General features: G+C 45.1%; 1 protein-coding gene across 1 annotated transcript in view; it reads right to left on the bottom strand.

Annotated features, from left to right (window-relative positions):
• Nucleotides 1-16,990, bottom strand: part of LOC116300312 (uncharacterized) — a 47,610-nt gene that overhangs the window by 29,098 nt on the left and 1,522 nt on the right. The window lies entirely within an intron of this gene.

Genomic DNA, 16,990 nt, shown 5'->3' with positions numbered 1-16,990 from the left:
GTTGCTGTGTGTGTGGGGTGGCTTTTTTTTTTTTTTCACTCACAGCAACCGCAATGCGTCTACAGCGAGGCTCGAACTCGGGACTTTAGGCCTCCCCAGCTCCAAAGTCCCACGATCACGAGCGAACGCCAGACACATCTGGACGCTTATGTATGTGAAAATTATTATATTTAATCTGCATAATTTCTAGACTGACGTTCGATATGTAAATAGAATCCCGTCACGCTCTTTTCGAAGCAGATGTTTACTGAGCAAGCTTTCTTTGAAGCTCTTCTTTCGCTTCTTGATAGATCTTTTTGCGAGATTCCTCGGAAAGATCTCTTACGACTGTTTTTTTATTCCTTATGTCAGTCTTTAATTTCTCGTACTTTTCCTCTTCGGCTAAGATAAGCGAGAATTCTACGTCGTCTATCTTTCTGTCACGCAAAGCCTTTGAGACAAGGTCAGTGATCGTATTTACTTTAGCCCTTGACAGAGCTATTGTCGTGTCGTGTTTTGATATTTTGCTTGACAACTGTTTCATAATGCCCGTAGCAACAGCCGAAATAATACCACAGGCTGCCCCAACGCTGGCCAAAGGAACTCCAACGATTATTCCCGGCCCAGTAAGCGAAGTAGCAACGCCGGAGCCCGTTAACACAACAGATATGGATCCTGAAGTTATCGCAATCTTATGTAGCGTGCTACGGGCTCTGACGTATTTCTTCCTAACTTTTTCGTAGTGTTTTGCCTGCCCTTCCAAGTAAGCCAGGATTAAATTTGCTTTGTTGAGCCTAAAGTTTTCAGCGTTTAATTCGTTAGGTTCCTTAGCAAGTTCAGGATAAAGTGGAGGTGCTGATGGTATAACATCCATTATATATACTAATGTACGACGCTTTTGGGAATGATATTGAGGAGCAGCCACATCACGACAACCGGGATTACTGGAATTGGAGAGCATTTAGGAAGATGTTTCCACATGCAGACCCCAGTAAGTTCGAAAGAAGACCCGATGGTATTTACTATAACGGCTCTAGGATGTACAGCAACGAGGATTTGAAGCCTACGCTGGTTAATCAAATAGACGATCAACTGAAGCATTCGCCAATGCATAAGCCAACGCCAGCGCCAACGCATGTTGAACCCAGTTGGTCAAAGGAATTATTGCTTGGTACCAGTACTTATCCAATACCCGCGATGTCATTTGATGAACACCCAAGTTTGGACCTAATGTTGAACATGCGGGTCTCTAACGATCATTCCTTTCTGTTAAAGGTGCGAGATATCTTCAAAAACGTGCCCATTGTTCATACCACCGCTAAGGAATCTCATGAATGGTTAAGCGGTCCTAACATGCGTTATTGGCCGCAGCAACTAAACTTTGCAGTTTGGTGTGCCACTAGCGGCTGTGGTGTAAGCGCAAGCTTGATGAAGAATTCAATATTTATGTTTCATTTTCACTTCACGGTTAGAAGAATACTGCATGAGATGGGCGTTACTGCATTACCGGGAGATGCCACGTTTTATCCAAGAGATAATAAATACAGCGTGCCGGCTTATGACAGACTTTGTAAGGAGTTTGACGTTGTAGGGAAGGATTTCCGATGCACTGCCGGCGCTAACAATGGTCTGGGGCATATTTGGGCTTATTGGGGGATTGGTGGACACGAGCTAAGTGATAAGGAAGTTCATGCGTTGAATCTACGATGGAACACTGGGTATCACAAAGAAACTCACGACAGTAGCACCTTCTTTGAACCAAACGCTAAGACCACTAAGGAAGTCAGAGACGGACCTCTGTTCAAAGACGAGGGTGGTAAGTATGCAGGGGCTAATCCACTGATTATCAAAATTACCAACGACGAGCAAACAAAGCAATATCTTAATTTCATACCCCCAGAAGGTAAAGGACTAACCAAAGCCGGCCTTGCCCGTTTAAACCGCAGCATAGAAGCTTACGTGTATTCTATCCTTGGAGCTCAGGTAAACACCCGATCCAGCATAATCGGAAATACTGGCGCCGCAGAAGAAACGCGAGCCGAAGCCTTGATCTTATTCGAAAGTTCAATCTTGGAGGGTGACATTAGCAAGGGCGTACAGCGTTACCAACTAGCCATACAAAATTCTAAGGCGAGGTTGGACTATGCAGTAGCCCCGGGTTGTTGGTTAATGCCTAGTAATTTATCTATAAATACTGGTTCTGTAGTAGGATACAACAATAAACTGCAGCGAGCTACTAAGGATATGAAGTTTGGGGCGAATGACGTGAACTCTGACACTCTTAGGAACATTCCTCACTTCGTAGAGAAGCCAAAAAAGTCACACGAAACGAAGCTACCCGTAGTTAAGAAACCATCGAAGAAGGTCCTGCCTGCGATACCTGAGGAATATGACCATAACTTACTAAAAGCCGGCTTAGCAGCTGCAAGCATTGGTCTGAGCTATTATATATGGCGATGAATAACCCCTACGTAGCTGGAGTAGATTGTGTTTATACGACTTACACAGGCGAGAAAAAATACACCCAGGCATCTTGGGTCGACGTTGAGGGCATGTCCGTGAATTTGAACTACTCGGGAAAGAAGTTAATCCTTTGTACTATTTGCATTGGCACAGAGAGCCATGCCAACGTCGGCTTTAGGTTCCTGGATGAGAATGGCGTACTGCAGCCTATGCGCGTGAAGACGAACAACAGGGAGCCTGTGCATTTCTCCGTAGAGCCGTACCCCGGCAGTGCTGAGAATCTTACGACTTGGACTTTACACATGGTTGCTGATTGCCATGGGAAGGTAAAGCTGCAAATGCGTGTAGACGATACTGGGCGCGTTTGCGTGAATAGCATAGAGGATCAAAGAGATAAGCCTTTTAACCACGCGACCATTAGCACTCTTACGGTGCTTAGTCTTTAAATATATGAACCCACACACGAAAGAGGACTGGTTTCTTCATTACCTAGAGGAAAAGGACTACACGGGCGACGAGTGGTACGACACCGGACTGTGGGTGGATGTTGGGGGGCTAGGATTAATCGTATGCACTATTAGTATGTCGGAGCGGTATTCATGTAATATTGGATTTAGGATTGTTGACGAGACCAACACCCCATTGTTGCCTTACAGGACGAAAAATAATAATAGGCACCCAACCCATTTTTCATCTGAGATTAACCTATATAGCTTCGAAGACCTAGTACCATTAACTTTTCACATGATAGCCAATTGTCAATATGCGAAGCTTCAGATTCGCCCCAGCGATGCCACTGCCTCCAGCGCCAAGCCCAGCATTGCCCGAATGAATGCTGCGGGTAAGGCAACCGAACCTACGCCGGATGCTATTTGGAATCATAAGCCCATTAGCACCATGAGCGTGCTGCCGCTAGTTCCACATTATCAAGGCGGCGCGAATACTATCTTTACTTATCCCAAGTCGAGAACACCTCGGGTACCCGACGACGATAAGCCCCCAGTAATACACAAGGATAAGATTAGCCCTTCATCTTCTTCAAGAATACCACCCCAATAGCGACGACCAAGATCCAAATGTTGTTACCCACAAACTTTAGCAGTTCTCCGCCGGCCCTAAGTGCCAAGGAAACAACCGAACCCAGCAGCCCAGGAAGACCGGCTGCCATCTTTTTTCCTAAGTCCGTTAGTCCATTGCCTAATTTCTTTACGCCCGCGCCTGTAGCCTTAAGCGCGGATAGGATAACTCCTACTACGGTGCTAATAGCGACCGCAAACGCCAGCGGAACGCCATACTTCAAAAGGGCTCTTTTTACCTTTTCCTTGGTGGTAAGCCCCAGCTCTTTTTCCAGGTTTTCCTTTTGAGCCCGCAATTCCGCAAGGCGTATTTCAAGGGCCTCCACTTCCTTTTGAGCTGCTTCCCTTTCTTCCTCGGTACGAGTTTGGTCCTCGATTACTTCTTGCTGCCGCTCTATTTGCCCCTCCAGGTCTTCGATAGCCTGATCTCTTTGCCGGATTTGCTCCTCTTTAGTGTTGATTTCGGCAACCAACTGCCGCCGTTCCTCCAAAGAGCCGGATATGGTGATATGCAAGTTTTTAGCTTCCTCTTTTGTCAGGTCTAACTCCTGTAAGGTGAGGTCGAAAGCCCTTTGGGCTTGGTCTCTATCGCGTAGGGCATTGTCTCTTTGTCCTCTAATTTCTATTATTCTTTGGGTTTTGTCATCAACTTCTCTCTTTTGAGCATCGAGAAGTAGTCGGTTTTGCCTCATGTAATCTGCCTCCCTTTCTTCCAACGTTTCTTGCAGTTCCTCGACGCGTTTTTCTAACGCAACCTTTTCATTCAAGGCTGCCAACCTTTCTAACGCGCTTCGGGTAGCTAGTTGAAAGCCTTTTAATCTTGCCACGTCACCCCTAACTTCACCATTGTCGTCGAAAAGGGGTTGCGGTTTCGTCCAGCGGTCTTTGTCAGGAAATCTCAAGTCTTGGACGCTTATGAGGACTTTGTTTCCGCGTTCTGTGAGCCTTACGTCGTCGGCCTCGAAGTGGGAATAGCGCTGCGTTAGCTCTTGCGTTGCCCACTCTACAGTTTCCCGCGCGGCTGCCTCAGGCTGCTCTATGTTTTGAAGCTCCAAGTACTCAGGGACGGGGCTGCCGTGGTTTTTTGATTGCCACATGCGATTCAAGGCGGCCTTGAAGCTTTTCCATCTATTACCATACTTGTTTTCTAGAGCCATGTCGTAGATTAGGGGGTCGGTTTCCGCGCCTTTAGTCCATGCGTCGTATTCTTCGTCGTTAATGTCGACTTGACCTTCTTCGGTAAGGGGATCAAAATCACCTTCTACTTCCATTATATATGATAAGCTCAAAGTTAAACCCCAACGTATTACCTAAGCAGGTTGGCGGACTGAAAGCAGAACGCACCTTTCACCGGGTTACATTCACGCCTTCTAGCGCTAAGCCAGGTGAGACGCTGTATGTAGGCGTGCCCCGCCTAACGGATAACCTAGTATTGGTTCCTGGTACCCTGGCTTTAAGGTTCGACCTAGCGGTGCAGTCAAGCCCCACAGATGAAAGGATTATCGTTAACAACCTTGGTCGCAACATTGTTTCTAAGATGCGCGTAAAGTTCGCCGGGGAATCCCTCTTAGACTTAAACAACTATGACCTGTACACCACCTACAAAGATCTGTGGCTGACTGCATTCGAAAGGGCACAAAAAATAGAGCAGGGTATCGGTAGCGCAATATTACGTAAGGTTAGGACTCCCACCAAGACACAACCTACCGATTCTGGCGACGCAACTGACGTGGCAGATGCAAAGGCCATCAAGACAGCCTATGGTACTAAATACGTAATACCATTGGACTTTGAGGCTATTACCAGCCACGGGGTTTATTATCCTAGACAGTTGAGTGAGTTGCAGTTTGAAGTGACCTTAGCCAACATGACTAACATCATTGGCGGGTTAAGCACTGCGTTGTCGGGAAGTATTCATCCATACGCCATTACCAACCTGGAATTGCAGTATGAAACCATACACTCCGAAGATCTAGCACGTAGCGCTGGCATGGAATACAGTGCTGGAAAGGCTTTCTTGTACGACCACGCGGTAATGTACAAAACCTTTAGTTTCCTGGATAAGACAGACGCGGTAATTACTCAGAGCATTAATTTACCACGTCGTAGTCTTACGGGGCTGATGTTGGTATTTATTAAGCCTTATGAAGCCGGTAAGCGCGACTCTGAAGCCTTTCATAACCCCGGCATCACCAACGTCGGGATTAGCATCAATGGAGTTCCAAATAAGGTGTATTCGCAGGGAATGAAGCCCTCAGACATCTACAGGGAAATAAAAAGAAAGTTTGGGGATCAAGTTGCACCCGGTGAGTTCTTTACCAATAAGTATGCACTGTGGATTGACATGCGAACCACCAACGACGAGGATTTACATGGGCAGGGATTGCGTCTGGTAAATACCCAGGACGGCATTACCCTGGAAATCAAGCGTGACTTAAACGCTAGCGCAGGCGACTCAGACAAGATCAACGCATACATCTTCGTGGTGTCTGACGCCCAGTTGAGCGTAGAAATGAATCAGCTAAAGAGCGTTGCGTATTGATTCGCGCGCTGCGCTCCCTCATCCAAGAAAGGATAAAATATCCCTTACGTATATAATGCTTCGCGTATTCGAAAACAACAACACCAAACTGCAATGCATAGTGCAAGGCGATAAACTTTATTTCAAAGCAAAGTCCGTGGCTGATGCCTTGGGTTACGTAAATTCCAGAAAAGCGGCGTCTGATCACGTCTCAGAGGAAAACAAGGTAACTTTGAGGTCTATAAAGGGTGTAAATCTGACTGACACCCTTAATGCGCAACCACATTCCGTTTACATCACTGAAATGGGTCTTTATGAGTTAATATTCGGATCTGAAAAGTCCGTAGCTAAGGAGTTCAGAAAATGGGTGTTAGGTGACGTTCTCCCTACCCTCAGGAAAACAGGTAAGTATGAAATAGAGCGGCGCTTTGACGGTCCTAACAAGTTGGTATTCAAAATAGAAAATGAATTTGACCTGCATAAGAAGGTCGTAAACTACATACGTCGATTCCACCCTATCCTACTGCTCGCACCAGGTCTTGGAGAACTACAGGACTCAGCTAGCAAAAGGATAGTATGTTGGCAGAAAGGGTATCAGGCGGGGCAACCCGACATCTTAGTCCTTAATGCACATAAAAAACATAATGGGTTATGCCTGGAGTTGAAGACGCCTAAGGGTAACGGCGTATTATCCTCAAAACAAGAGGCGTTACTCACACAATACGAGGCAAATGGTTACCTAACCATGGTGTGCAACGATTACGACCTTATATGTAGGGAGATCGACCATTACGCGGAAGGCATTCGTGTACCTTGTCCTTGGTGTGTTAAGGCTTTTAAGACGCAGGAGGCGTTAAGGACTCACCAAAGAATATTTCATAGATATAATGATAGTTGAACAGACACACTGGCGTGAATTAGTTCAAGGCATCACATACAAAATAAAAAATTACGTCGTCTTCGAAGACATCAGCCGCTTAAGGTTGGTCCTCAAACACGAAGGTAAAGAGTGCACCCTGTGGGCACCTGACTGTGTGCGGTATGTAATCCAAGGTGAAGAGTACACGCACATACGCAGCTATGGTAAGGTTAACGGGCGATGGAAGTTCGACGTTGAAAGGAAGGTAGATGCTAATCCTCTTTGTGATTAGAAGTCATCCTCATGAGCGGTTAAGTATTGGTCTGCTACGGCGGACCTCATTTTTTCTGTCATGTGGTAAACGGATGCGGTAATTAAGACACCGCCTATGAACGCTGCGATTTGAGGTATCATATATCTTTCTCATTTTCTTGGCGTTGGCGATCCAAGACGCCTCCCGCAAACAACTGTCGTAGAGGCAACACCAACCGCAAAGGCGGCGTAGAATAGCACCGTGGAACTCATTAGATATTTTCTTTTTTCCAAGCCTTTCGTACCACCAGGTAATGGTCTAAAGGACGTGGTCCGTCGTATAGACAGCACCAAATATGTTGTCCACTCCGTTGACAGCCGCAGCGATCGCAAATAGCCTCCCAGTGTTCCCTGTCCTCCCATTTAACACCCTCAACATCGTCAAAGCCTACAAAGGTTTGGTCAATTTCCTTCTTAAGCTTTGTCAGCACCCGGGAGGTTTCAAGGGGGCAACAGCGTTCGGCTATGTCACCGTGGGTTTCGCAGGCAATACCTTCGAGGTGGTAACGGCGGCAGCGGTACTTATGCCAGTTCTCTTCAAAGAAGGGCTCATCACAGCGGCGGCAGCAGTTCTTAAGACAGACCCTGTTGTCGCGGTGATATCGTAAGGCTTGGAGGGTGGACAGCTCTCGACCGCAGTCACCGCAAAGGGTGCTTACGGTCTTTTGACAAACCTTTTTGGAAAGATGGTATTGCAGTCGCTGCTTACTGCTGAAAGATTTATTACATTGCATGCACTCCATTATACATACCTTATTTTTTATTGTTATTTTGTTAAACCCTGCAAGAGGGTTTTAGGATAGGGTCTATTATTTCTTGTTGTTTTGTTAAATGCCTGCGAGAAGGTCTTAACAAATTAACAATAATTATTAAGACTCTTTTGAAACCTCTTATCTTACTTTAACAAATTAACAATAAATAAGAAGACCTTATTTAAAACCACCTTGCAGATCCTCTTTGTAGGTGTCAGCTAAGGTTCGCTGTGCTTTAGGATCTGCGGGACACCAATGCCCAACAAAGGATCCTTCGGGGAATACCTTATTACAATGAAGGCAGGTGTATTTTTTACACGGTTTGGGTATCGGTGTTTTGGGAGGGGTAATGCAGTCGGCAGGTAGTTCGCACGTAATACAGTCCATATATTGAAATGGTAATGAGAACTGTATTCTATGGAGGGTATCGCATGAAATCCTTAATGGACTCCTTAGCCCAGCCCGCCATTGTCAAAAGCGCGCCAAACCGTTCTGCGCGCTTCAGACCGCACATTTCATCGTACAATTCCTGCACGCGCTCTTTTAACCGGTCTATCTCTTCCCTTTGCATTTCTATGGTGTCTCTTTTATCTTTTGCGTCGCCGGCAATTCTTCTTACTGCGTCCACTGGGTCCATTGTATATATAATGGATCCGAATCATATTCCCTGCAATGCTCTGATAGTAGGACCCACCGGCTGCGGAAAGACCCAGTTCGTGGTAGAGCAGCTATTAGGACCCTTTAGATACCGCTTTGACTACATAGTGCTATTATGCCCCACCTACGTGAACAACCGCACCTGGACGGGCATAGGAGTGAAAGACGACGACTTCTTTGTAGATATCTTAGACCCTAACGAGTTATCTGGGCATCTTAAGTTCTGGCACAAGCAATTCCCTAAAGATACGCAGACTTTACTCATACTGGATGACATTGCCTGTGGGGACGACGTAAAAAAGCGCACCTCCGAATTAGTGAAGCTCGCTTTCAGCGGCAGACACGACAATATCAGCGTTTGGTTGCTTTCCCAGCAGCTTACCAGTGTCTCTAAACCCTTTAGGGAAAACATAGGCTCTCTCGTAGTATTTTATACACCCAGTAAGTCTGATCTGGAAACCATCTTAAGCGACTACGGTGGTGAGATAAGCAAGGAACAGTTGCATGAATACATGCGGCATTTAAAGACGCACCAACATTCCAAAATGATTTTCTCTTTGAGGTTTCCTTATGACGTTAATGTATATGGAGATTGAGCAGCTCTTAGATGAAGTCCCCACGCAGTTAGACGAAAGTAACCTCAAGGAACAACTTAACATCCTTGTGTCTTCGGGGAAGTGTAAAGAAATGATAGGCAGGGAACTTACCCATGAGCAGGTTAATAAGCTGTCGGAAGAGGAAGTCAAAAAGTTCCATAAAAGGTACGAGGCTGCCCTTGCAAGTAAGACCACAGACGCCGTCGCAGACTCCGCTATCCGACTTGCAACTAAATTGCTTGGACTTGCACTGCCTATAGACGACGTGGAGCAACTGCGGAAGGACATAAGCGAGGACTATGTCATCGCCCAAGAACTTAAGATAACCTGCGGCTGGTTGTCTTTGAAGTGCGGTAAGTTAATGGCAGTCGCCTCTGCGGCACTTCACGTAGCTCAGCACGTCGACTTGAAGGAACTTACGGCCTCTTGGAAGGACTTCAAGAAGAACAGAGACGTTGAAAAGGTCTTCCAGGCAGCACTTACTGAGGTACCTGATCAAGTCGCCTCAAGTACCTAGTCAAGTCGTTGTCAAGTCACCTCAAGTACTTAGTCAAGTCGTCCTTAAGTCATTCTCAAGTACTTAGTCAAGTCGTTGTCAAGTCACCTCAAGTACTTAGTCAAGTCGTCCTTAAGTCATTCTCAAGTACTTAGTCAAGTCGTTGTCAAGTCATTGCCAAGTCATTGTCAAGTCGTCATCAAGTTACTTGTCAAGTCCTTCAAGTCCCTTAATATAAGATGAGTGACACCGAAGAACAACCAGAAAAGGCTCCCGTAGAAGATACCAAGATTACCAAGGCTAAATCTCCGGGCAGAGTCGCTGCCGGAAAGAAGCTCGCGGAGATGAATAAAAAGAACAAAGCAAAGAAGGAGGAAAAGGTGGAGGAAAGAGAAGAGGAATCCTTTATCAATCCTGGGTACGTCATTGGCGCGTTAGGAGTCGCTATAGCAGCAGGCAGCCTCTACTTACAATGGCGGGCTACGAAGCCAAAAGTAAAGTGGGAGGCCGCAACATATCACGCACCTGTGGAGGTTAGAAAAAGTAAGATCCCTGAAATGGAATAACCTTCTCGCTTTGTAATATAATGTCGACCGCGTTGTTGAAAACTGTTGAAGAAGCAGCTATCATTACTTCTATTGTTGCGGGTATTGGTTGGGTAGGTAAGAAAGTGCTCAAAGAAGACTTTACTGAAGACCCAAGCAAGAGCTTCGCTAACTTTGCTAAGATGACCGCTGCCGTAGGCGGGGCTATCATGCTAAAGGATTACCTACGAAAGGAAAAGTACCTGCCTACGACGTAATATATAATGGCTGGCTTAGTCGCAGGTGGAGTCATTGCAGCTTTAGCATTCACTGGAGCTAATTATGGCGGTCAATATTTGGATAGATTAGTCAGAGGCGACAAAAGCGGTGCCGCCGAAAGGAAGAGACACGACTTAGCGCTGGAGAAATATCAGCGGGACGTGGCAGCTTGGAATGAAAAAAGACAAGCTTACAGGGATTGGTTGGATAAGAACTACCAAGACAAAATGCAGGCAGACAAGAACTTCGAAAACACAGACTACGCCTTCAAACTTTATGCGCAAGCACACCCCGACTTTAGAATGAAAAAGCCTCAGTTCAAGAATTACTACCAGCCTTCTAAGAAACAAAAAGACAATGAATTGGTCTTTGTAGGAGTCGCAGGGCTGGCGGGAGGCGTGGCCTTGGCGTATCTAATATAATGATCGTCTTTTTGGAAAGCGACAAGAATAACTTTACTACTTATCTGAATCCTCCCATCCGCGCGGAAAGGGTTCGGCTGGTTAGTTGCTCTTTGTACAATTCTTGGTATAATTTAATTAATGGCTTTGTCGTCGTGACTTCCACCAAACCAAAAATACCAGATTCCCATTACACCCCCATAACACTGGCTAAGGAGCTAGCAAAGCATGGATATACTCTTACCACAGGATTGCCCCATGAAATGACATTCAAGAAAAATAATGGGAGCGCCAATCTAAAGGACAGTTCATTGGTAGAACTCCTGGGCCTTACTAGTACCACGATAAATAGCGGTAGTACATATGATGTGAAATGGAAAGTCGCATCCTCTTATGAAGTCTATTGCGACTTGGTCCATAGTTACAACAATGGAGAAAAGTCTTCTCTTATGTCCAAGTTTCTGCCCCAAGGTAATCCATTTGACCCAGTAGAATACACTCCCATTTCTTTGAGCTATGACTTATCTAATTTGGTAGAAAGCATAAACATCACCATTAAAGTGGACGGAAAGACGGTGGATTTTAACGGACGTAAGATCAATCTTGTTTTGGAATTCATATAATGGGCCGCGTAGAGGACAAACTTAAAAGGATTTACTATGGGCCGGAAGGCTATTGGAGAGGAGCGTCAGCTATCAAGAAACTCGCGACCGCGGCCAGGGTATCAGACGAAACGGCTAAGAACTGGTTGAAAAAACAAACCCTCTGGCAGGTTTATCTTCCCGTGCCTAAGTACATTCCCAGGCCCAGCTTCACCGTAAATACCCCCAATGAAGTTCATCAGGCGGATTTGCTTTTCTTGCCGCACGATAAGGTGAGAAAGAAGACCTATAGGTACGCTTTGACCGTAGTCGATATCGCAAGCAGATACAAGGACGCCGAACCTATAACCAGCAAGGATTCTGGGGAAGTCGCAGAAGCCCTAGGTAGGGTTTATAAGCGCGTCTTGAAATGGCCTAAGCTGCTGCAAGTGGATGCGGGGACGGAGTTTATGGGCGTGGTTACCAAGACCCTGAAAGACCACGACACTAAGATTAGAAGAGCTAAAGCAGAGTACCACAGGGGTCAAAGCATTGTCGAAAGATTCAATAAGACCCTGGCCGAGCGTCTCTTTGGATACCAGTATTGGAAAGAGCTGGAAGATCCCTCCAAACGCAATAGGGAATGGACTCAGAGGCTCCCCCAGGTCGTCGCAGCTTCGAACAACGAGGCGGCCAGGGCTACGGGAATGAAACCCAGGGATGCCATAAAAAAGAAACACGTGGAACACAAGTCCTTCATCAGAAGTTCGAGGGCGGTCTTCCCCCATGAAAAGAAATTAGGTAATGTCACGGTTCGATATCTCTATGAGCCGGGTGAATTAGAAGGAGGATCCAAAAGAGCTACGGATCCTAATTGGTCTTTGGAAACTTACCAGATCCGAAGTGCGATAGCTAAGAAGGGTCAGCCCATCTTGTATTATCTTCATGATGGTCCCACGCGTGGGTTCGTCAAAGAAGAACTGCTTATCGTGTGATGTCCGAATGCTATCGTATGCACTCCGTCATCACACATCCATCGCTTACCGTCAAATGCAGACAGTGACACCTTCTCCTGCGTGACGTTATGTATCTGATGACCATAGCTGCGCAGGCTGTTCATCTTATGCCGCTGTTCCTTGCGTGTTCGTAATACGTTGAGGTAGGACTCGTGCGTAATGTCCTTCTTAACCACATACTTTTTTACGCCTTTAGCTTTCTTTTCTACGCCGTCTAACTTTAGCACGCTGTACATCTTTGGTTTCAGACCCACGTATTCCACGATGGGTTTTCCTAACATTTCGTCTTTCATCTTCCCAATTACCTTCTTATTCTTCGCAGAGTAAAGGAAGTGCTCCTTCGGGTAACCGCTGGTGTCGTACTCGTCTATGTCGGGGAGGCAGTCTTTGTAAACGTCTTCCGTTTGCACTTCTAGAATTAGGGAGTCGGTGTCTGTGTACAGGAGGCGACAGCGGTCTCCGTACTTTGGCTTAAGCTTATCGTAGTAGAACTCGTACATAAGCAGCTTCGATAGATCCAGCACCGTAAAGCCTGTGTAAACGGGCTTGTTTAGTAAGAGGTTTGCCTTTTTCATGTGAATCACGTAGAAGTTCAGCATTTCTACGTATCTAACGAAGCCTGGCTGTGACACGTATGCTTCTGCTTCCTCTTTGGTGCTGACTATTTTTACGCTTACGCGCTTGCGGATGTTCTCCATTGTCTTTCCGAACACGCTGTTGTTCATCAGTTTGAAGAGATTTTTCTCGAAGTCATTTTTCGCTGCGGTACGCTTTTGCGTGTTAAAGTCAATGTAGGGGCGCATCCAGGGTTCCTGCGTGAATTTTAGGACTCTGTGGATCTTCTCTACGCGCATTCCGTGTCGCACGTAGAACTGCAGGTTGCGGTAATGTACCACATACTTCTTCTTATCCATCAGGTTCATAGTTAGTTTCCTGTACGGTTTGTAACCAGGGCACATTTGCTTTTGCAGCGGACTTAGCTGCTTAAATGGTATCTCTATCGCTTCTGGTGCTAAGGGGAACTCATTGTGTTCGTCGTGCAGGCGCTCTGGGTACTCCAGATCCACTTCTAAGACGTAACCCTTGTCTTCCTCCTTTCCTACCTGCATGTAGAAGTCTATCGGCTTCACTGGATCCCATTCGAAGTCTCTCACAGGTAGGTACTGTGACATTGCCCAACCATAAAGGTTATTCGCATCCAGGTAGTAAATGTATGTGGTTGGTTTCTCTGGGTCGTGCTCTACTAAGGGGTTGTTTGCGCGGGCGTAACGTCGGCTGGGTCCGCATACGCCGCCACGAATACCGTCTTCCATAAACCGATACATGTCGTACTCCGTTAGGAGATCCAACTGCGCATTTGTCTTCTTTAACAAAGCACTCCAGCTGAGCCCAGGAGCCGTGTAGAAATTAGCGGGATCCAATCCGTAATATTCCATAGCCATCTTTCTGAAGCTTTGGAAAACATCTGCGAGCAGCACTACGTCAGACCTTAGGTAGATGTCGTGGTAGTCACCCATGTTCTCACAGGAGTACTTTTCCCACACGTCTAACGCATGCTGGTACTCCTCATCCTTTATACCAGACTCGTTTAGGGTGCTGTAGAAGCGATCTTTGGGTGGTAGGGGTTCTTTGAATCGATCCCAGGAGTCCATGTATTCGTATGGGTAGACTCCTTTCCTTTCCGCGCCGTATTGACTGGAAATGGGAAAGTTGGTGTTATACTTTACGAGGTTTGCTAAGGAGTCCGCCATAAACTGCTGCGAATCTAAGAACTTTAGCTTACCCACAGTTACGGACATGTAGCGCTCTTTGTTGTTGGGTATGCATTTGACGTCGGAGCCGTCTGTTCCTTGTAGTAGCAAATGGGAGTCGTAACCGCGGAGGTTGTGAAAGAACACCGGAATCTCCATGTCTGGATTTACTTCGAAGTTTATATTGCATTTCCAATGAGCCGCTCCTCTGTATTTACCCGTGATGTGGCAGTGATCCCTAACCTTATCCACATAGAAATCCTCAACAAATGCTTTGTGACAGTGAATGCAGTGCGTGGAGGGCTTTCCCGGCTTCTCACCTTTCTTAGCATACTTCCCGCATTTAAAATGAGCTTCTCCTAGATACTTTCCATCTTCATCCCACGCTTTCTTGGCTCGTCTTCCAAACTGAAGAAGCGTATGTTGGCAAATGTGGCATTTTTTTGCCTTGTTAAAAGCCTCCTGGTTCTCTTTGGTAAATTCCATCTTCTTTGGACGTCTTAATTGTTCTCTTATCTCCCCCTCCTCTTCTCGCAATGCTTCTAGAAACTCATTAGCTGCGTTCTTACCTCGGTAAATCACAGGAGGGTTTGCTTTACCATCTGATCTGACTACTATGTAACCAAAGGAGCAGATCTCGTGTAATCCTACCTTATTCGTGGCGCCACGTTTCTGCTCTTCCTTAGTTATCAACGCTTCGAAGTCTGCATATATCACGTAAGGTACTTGCATCTGCTTTTGATGGTCTGCGTATGAAAGCTCTTTGTTGGTGGGCATCTGGATCCGTTGCGCCACTTCTTCGACTCCGCGGCAGATCTCATCGTGTTTCTTTAGGGTATTTAAGGATGTAAATGACAGCAAGCAGCAGTCGCAGAAGTACTTTTTGCCTTTGTGCTTAGTATGTCTGTAGAATAGTCTGCTAATGTGTTTAACCCATGAGTAGTGTCCGCCGTGGTAGAATAAATGTACGCGCTCTCCTTTACTTTTTGACAGAACTAACGGTACTATCGTCTGCTCTCTGACTCCGTAAACGTTAATTGCTAGATCGTTTATTTCCTCAAATATGGGGATGTCTATCAACTGCATGGGAAATTCCACACCATCCCACTCTAAATCGTCTGTGGGATACTTACTTGTCCTACAGGGATCCTTCTCTGCTGGATACAGTGCAGACCTGATTGCCCACATAAAGCATCGATTGTCTTCATTCTTCACGTTTACAATAGCCTTCTTCCTTTCTACCCACGTTGGTAGCGGTACGTAACTCCCCCCTCGTATGGGTACGTACCTGGCTATACTTATCTCTATTCCTTCAACCTCCTCTACTGTCCAACCCGATCCTTCTTTCGTGTAGTTAGACAGCGACTCCATTATCGCTTCTAAGGCTTCACTGAGTGACCTATCCAGATTCGTGGATTCTAATATCACTAACGACTTTGATCGCAACATTGCTGTCGTCATTACCTCGTCTTTTGATAAACTTACTTCTACCATTATGCTCGCTTTCAGGGCTCCTAATTCTTCTATACCTTTTCGGAGAGTCCTTTTAACCTTCCTTTCTGACTGACGCCAAAACTGTCTAACGTCAATCTCACCGTTACCGGGTATTGACACCGTGCTGAAGTTGCTTTGGGATTCCATCTATATAATAGGAAATATTTTATACCTAATACCAAGCACTTTTTAGGTCGTCGTAGTCGTACTCACAGTCCTGACAATGCCAAAACAATTTAACCTTAGTCTCAAACTTCTTACCACATCCACAATCATAACTGCTCATACACTTCGTCTTCATTTTCAAATGCTTTTTCAAATCCGCTTCTTTCTTAAAAGTTCTCTTACAATCTTCGCACTCCATATATAGACTAACATATTTGCGCTGTTGCCCCCAACCACACTTGGAGTGGGTTGTTTCCGTAGGTGGATTTTTGACACGGGTCTTACCCCGTGTTGAGATTGCGCTGGAACCCCCATTCCCTATACTACTTATATAAGTGCGCGCACGTAAAAAAATCATTTAGAGCGAAATGAAGATGTCAAACAAAACAATAGGATTTGGATTCCATTACAATAATGTTACAGTATAATATTTTCAAGAGTACGTTTTGTAATTTCTCTAAATATTATTATAGGAATTTCAAGTGCAATCATAATATTTTTTCAATATTTGGCATTCCTAAAGAAATTCCCCAAAACAGCTATGTTAAGAATGCCTGTTTTAGTAATGTTATAGCAGTATTTTATCGAAGAATTTCATCAAGTTGTCATGATTTACAGAGGAATTCCAAGAACGATTTGATGTGAATTCTGTGTTGAAGGAAGATATATTATACGAACACGGCCAAAAAAGGTTAAAATTTGCGACAAAGTATAAAAGCCATAAATATATTTTATTTCATGCTAAGTTTACAAATATTGTATTTTCGTGAGAATTTCTGTGAAATATTTATAAATACGACTCCGATATTGAAAATGCTTATTGCAAAAGATAATACAATCTTGTTTATAAGTAATCAAATGACGAAAGTTCTCAAAAATTTTCAGGATTTTCAACAATTTAGATAGGAAAATAATTTTAGTTTGTTCTAAAAAGATAAAAATGGTATATAGTTTAATCTCGACACTGTTCAAAAAGGTTTTTATTTTATTTTATTGACTATTAATATTAAATATATAGCGGCTATTTGATTGACGTTTCGCAAACATGCCAACGTGAATGATGAAGGT

This window comes from Actinia tenebrosa, unplaced genomic scaffold (genome assembly GCF_029948245.1).
Source record: "Actinia tenebrosa isolate PJP-AT-01 unplaced genomic scaffold, QUT_ActTen_1.0 PGA_scaffold9__36_contigs__length_13948895, whole genome shotgun sequence".
NCBI classification, from domain to species: Eukaryota; Metazoa; Cnidaria; class Anthozoa; order Actiniaria; family Actiniidae; genus Actinia; species Actinia tenebrosa.
This window is presented reverse-complemented; position numbering and strand designations above follow the sequence as displayed.